Source organism: Panthera leo, chromosome D3 (assembly GCF_018350215.1).
Source record: "Panthera leo isolate Ple1 chromosome D3, P.leo_Ple1_pat1.1, whole genome shotgun sequence".
Lineage (NCBI taxonomy): Eukaryota > Metazoa > Chordata > Mammalia > Carnivora > Felidae > Panthera > Panthera leo.
The window spans coordinates 85182241-85188240 of record NC_056690.1 but is presented as its reverse complement, the minus strand read 5'-3'; positions in this window follow the sequence as shown (position 1 = coordinate 85188240).

Here is a 6000-nt window from a genome sequence, read left to right as displayed (position 1 = left end):
TAGAACAGGCCCTCCAACTTTCACCTTCAGCTTTAATTGCTAACCCTAGGCTTCCATTATCTTTTTCCCAAACACTCATTACTCCCAGATACAACCATCAAAGTCTCCTTTCCTCATAATTACCGTTCTTCACCCCTTAGACTTCCCATATGCCTAATACTTTATCTGTCCCGTGCATCTTCTTCCACAGGCCTACTGCCTCAGTTTACTATGGGTGAACATATTAACAGTTGTACAACCACTGTATGCAAGGTCTGTCAATACCCTTCCTACCACCAGCGATGTGGTTGTCGCTTCCAGGCACTGGAGGCCAATTTTGTTCTGAAATCCCATTCTAGAGTCTGTTGCTCAGGCTAATATCAACTTCCGTAGTTGGAGCTCCTTGGAAACAGACTCTTGAGATGATTTGTATGCAGGAGTTTTATTGGAGAGTGGCCTCTTGAATAACACCTCTTGGAGAATGAACAAACCAGGACTGGAGAGAGACAGAAGTTGGGCTACTGGGAAGTCACCTTAAGGGTAATTGCACAGGCAGCTCTGGAGCTGGTTTGCTTCCGCACAATTGCCTCTAATTATACCCCTGCACTGACCACTTGTAAGATGCTTTGTACCCCTGCATTGGCCACTTGTAAGACGCAGTCTTCTTCCAGAAAGGAGACATGACATTGAGTAAAGTAGCCTATTAGCCAAGGTCAGTCATGGGAGGAGGGGCTCAGCTGTGAGCTACTACCTCTTAGCACTCTCAGCTTCAGTCCTGAAAGGAAGAGGGGCTTCCAGTAACATATTGCAGTGCCCTGTAATACTGCTCGTCATTTGGCCCTTGAATCAATTTCTTTTCTTTGAAGTTTTTGAATGAGTAAGTAGATATTGGTGATCGTTATCTAAAAATGTTGCATTTCATCTAATATTTATATAGCTCTTATCATGTACCAGGAATTGTGCAATTGTTTAAGATCACAAAAACCTTATGGGCTAGGTAATATCATCCTCCTCCTCCTCCTCCTCATCATCCTATTTATAAACTTACTGAGTAAGTATGAGCCAGGCACCATTCTAGGCATTTGTAATATATCAGTAAAAAAGGGAGATAATAAAATGTCGAGGCTTTCATTCTAGTGGGGAATGGAAGTAAATAAATAATAATATTAATTATGATATTAACACATTCTACATATATTATTTATATAGCGATGAAAGGTATTATGGATGAATAGAAAAAAATCTAACATAGTAAAAGGGATTTGGAATGATGGGGAGTGAGTGTGTTGCACGTGGTCATTTTTATTGAGACGTCTGAACAAAGATTTAAAGGAGATGGGAGGATAAACAATGTAAATATCCCCAAAGAAGTGATACTTAAGCTGGAACTTGCAGAGTGGTCAGGAAGACTGGACAGCAAGTAAGAATTCACAGAAGTCCATTCAAGGGATGAGGACTTCTAGCTAGCGGAGGGTGTGTGAGCACCATGTAGGTGCGGGTGGTGGAATACCAGAAAGAGAAGGGACTGAGGAGACAGAGTGTGAGATTATAAAAGACTTTATGAGGCAACCTAAGGGACGGGAGATATCTGAAGGCAAATGGGGGAATCAGTGTTCCATTTTATGCGACAGAGAAAAGACATGCTCACTTTCAAGTTTTAGAAGATACCTGTCTGATTCTTGAGAATGGGTTTTGGGGGGAGGAGACTGCTTAACAAGGTGTACAAGAATGGAGGAACGAGAAACCAATCGTGAGAGTATTTCATTATTTAAATAAAATGATAGATGCCCTAAAACACGGTGGTGGCAGCAGTAGCAGTAATCAAGTTGAATATGAGAAATACTAAAAAAAGTAGTTCATAATAATTATTGGATGAGGACATAGGAAAGAGGAATTGGTAAAAGATGATGTTTAATTGTTTGGCTTTACCAATGATGGTAGTAGTGGATAGTTAGTGTCATTTCCTAGAAAGAAAATACATTTTGAAAAGTAACTATGAGGGCATAGTAATACTTTCACTTTGGAAATGTTAATTTAAAGATCACTGATCCATTGAGCATGTATTTTTTTTAAGTTTTTAAAGCTGTTTATCTAATTGAGTATAATTGATAAAAAGTTACTTTTTTATATATAATTTATTGTCAAGTTAGTTAACATATAGTTTATACAGTGTACTCTTGGTTTTGGGGAATATTCCTGTGATTCATTGTTTACGTAAAACACCCAGTGCTCATCCCAATAAGTGCCCTCCTCAATGCCCATGACCCATCACCCCTGTAGCCCCCCCCCCCCCCCCCCCGCACTACACTAACCCTCAGTTTGTTCTCTGCATTCAAGAGTCTCTTATGGTTTGCCTCCCTCTCTGTTTGAAACTAATTTTTCCCCTTTCCTTCCCCCATGGTCCTCCATTAAGTTTCTCAAGTTCCACATATGAGTGAAAACATATGATATCTTTCTCTGACATATCATTTAGCATAATACTCTCCAGTTCCATCCATGACCTAAATGTGAGACAGGAAACCATCAAAACTCTAGAGGAGAAAACAGGCAACAACTTCTTTGACCTCAGCTTCGGCAATTTCGTACTTGACACGTTTCTGAAGGCAAGGGAAATAAAAGCAAAAATGAACTATTGGGACCTCATGAAGATAAAAAGCTTCTGCACTGCAAAGGAAACAATCAACAAAACTAAAAGGCTATCGATGGAATGGGAGAAGATATTTGCAAATGGCATATTGGATAAAGGGTTAGTATCTAAAATCTATAGAGAACTTGCCGAACTCAACACCCGAAAAACAAATAATCCAGTGAAGAAATGGGCAAAAGACATGAATAGACACTTTTCCAAAAAAGACATCCAGATGGCCAACAGACACATGAAAAGATGCTTAACATCGCTCATCATCAGGGAAATACAAATCAAAACCACACTCAAATATCACCTCACGCCAGTCAGAGTGGCTAAAATGAACGAATCAGGAGGCTATAGGTGCTGGCGAGGATGTGGAGAAACGGGAACTCTCTTGCACTGTTGGTGGGAATGCAAACTGGTGCAGCTGGTCTGGAAAACAGTGTGGAGGTTCCTCAAAAAATTAAAAATAGAACTACCCTAGGACCCAGCAATAGCACTGCTAGGAATTGACCCAAGGGATACAGGAATGCTGATTCATAGGGGCACATGTACCCCAGTGCTTATAGCAGTGCTTTCAACAATAGCCAAATTATGGAAAGAGCCCAAATGTCCATCAACTGATGAATGAATAGAGAAGATGTGGTTTGTATATACAATGGAGTACTACTTGGCAATGAGAATGAAATCCTGCCATTTGAACAAGTATTTTCTTAACATCACAGTGATAGACTGACACTTGGTGAGTCTGAGGTAGTAGATATATTGTCAGGAACACAGGGTCTCACTCGTGTGGCTTACCTTTTAATGAGAAGACAAAGTAAACATATGAATGAAAAATAAATGTGTAATTATAAATTATAATACCATCTATGAAGGAAATTTTAAGTTGTGTGAGAGAGAAAAATGATGTTAGGGAAGAAAGATTATTAGATTGGTTAGTTATGGCTAACTAACTTCTTTGAAGAAATGGTTTTAATGCTGGAACTGAATAGAGTATGCCTTGGGGATTAGCCAAGCTGAGGGAAAACACACAGCTTGTTGTGGTCCAGGACCTTCAAGAAGGCCTTCAGACCTGCAACACAGGGATTAAGGGGACAGAGGAAAGAAATTATGCTGGAGAGGGTGGTAGGGTTTAATTCATCTACAGTCTTATAGGTTCTGTGTAAGAAATTTTAATTTTATGCTATATAATATATTGGAAAGTAATCGAAAGATTTACCAGGAGACTGACATGATAAGGATGTTGTTGAATCTAGAAGAGCAAATAGTATTGGCAAGTAGTGTGTTAAAAAAAAAAAAAAAAAAAAAAAAAAGTTCCTGAGAGGCTACTGAGCAATGCTAGCATCTAACTGAGGGGAGGAGAGTAATGAGTCCCTCAGGGGGAGACTGAAAAGTGCCAGGGTGAGCTACGAAACACCAAACCAGGAATGTGCACAGTCACAAAATCCAAGAAAAGGGAAGTTTATGAAAGAAGTCTTGATTAATACTATCACATCACATGCTGCAGGTTAGCTCTGGGCCATTAGATTTGTCACCAAGAAAGCCATTGATGAATTCAGAAATCATAAGATCAGAGATCATTTTTGAATGCTTTGAGGAGTGCAAAGTGGGAACAACTGTATAGACAGCTTTCTCAAGACCTGTTGAAAGGGTACCAGATGAAGGGACACGTGTCTGGAGAGGCCAACAGGAGGCTTTTTTGTTGGTAATGTGGAAATGACCAGAAATTGTTCAAATGTAAATGCAAAGAAAATAGTTCTAGAGACTGGGTGGAGAGTTGGGAAAGAGATGGAGGGAGGATTTGGAATCCCCAACATTAGCAAAAGAAAGATGCCCGTTCCCTTTTAATAGTGTGTTTACAGGCACTGTTTAGTGTCTTGATAAGATAGTGAGAAGCTGAGAGAAATCTCAAATGACTCTTATTTAAAGAATGAGGTAAGGTTTTAATCTAAGAACAAAAGAAGAATATTGGGTTGAGAAGTTTGATGTGATGGTTTACATTGCAGTAAATAATCATTTAGACATCTTTCATATGGACTTTCAAGTAAATTAGAAGTATAGGGGGCCCCCGGTGGCTCAGTCACATAGGTGTCCCACTCTTTATTTCAGCTCAGGTCATGATCTAATGGTTGGCAGGATGGAGCCCTGCATTGGGCTCTGTGCTGACAGTGTGGATCCTGCTTGGGATCCTCTTTCCGTCTCTCTCCACGCCTTCCTCTCTCATGCTCTCTGTCTCTGTCTCTCTCTCTCTAAATAAATCAACCTAAGAAAAAGAGAAATATATATGTATGTATATCTATATATATGTATGTGTGTGTGTGTGTATAACTGATGTCCTGAAACTCATTACACAAATTTCTAAAACTTTGGGAAAATACAATGAACATCTATGTACTTTCAACTTAAATGTAACAACAATTGATATTTTGCTATATTTGCTCTATAGCTTTCTCCCTCTTTCCATGTATACAAATATATGTAGTATATACATTTATATGCATATAAAGTTTTACATATAGGTTTTTTTTTTTGTTATACAATTTAGCAGTGGATTCACGAAATTAAACAACATGGTTTATATTTTGATAACTGTTTTTGTGGTAAGAGTTTTTAGAGCAGATACAAATTTCATATAATGTTTAGATTGCCAATTTCACAAAATAAAAATTCTACAATGATTAATTGCTCTGATTGCATGAATCCATTTGTTTAAGTATTGTGAAAGCTGTACTCTTTAAAAACATTTTTTAATTTTCTGAAAATTTCTATTTTCATACAGTCTTGCATCTATAATTTGATGTGTTAAATCAAGAATAAGGTATTTACTAATACATAATTTTTAGAAAAGAATGTTTAAAACTCTCATGTATTTGATATCTGTGTTCAAACTGTCTGAAAAATATAAATACATACACATACACAGGACTATATAATCACTTTGCTTTGCTAACATTATTTTAAACTCTGGAAAACAAAACTATTTTTTAAATATCCTGCAATACCTAGCATAGTGCTGTGTACCTAAGAGTTGCTAACAACTTTTATATAAATCTACATGTTCATTAACATCCATATATACACACACACACACACACACATATATACACATCTGTGTGTATATATATGTGTGTGTGTGTGTGTATAAATATATGGTGGTTTGATGAATAAAAATGCTATAACACAGTTGTTCTTATATCCCTTGGTTTTCACTAGTCCCACATCAGTAATGCCAAATTCTTCCCTGAGATTTAGGTCCTATTAGGTCAATTCATAACAAGAGGGCCATCTTATAATTACATTTATTCCTTAGATAAATACAATAATTTTCTTCTAAGGAAATGCTTCACACTTTTTGAAATATTACCTCATTTATCTTTCCAACATCCCTG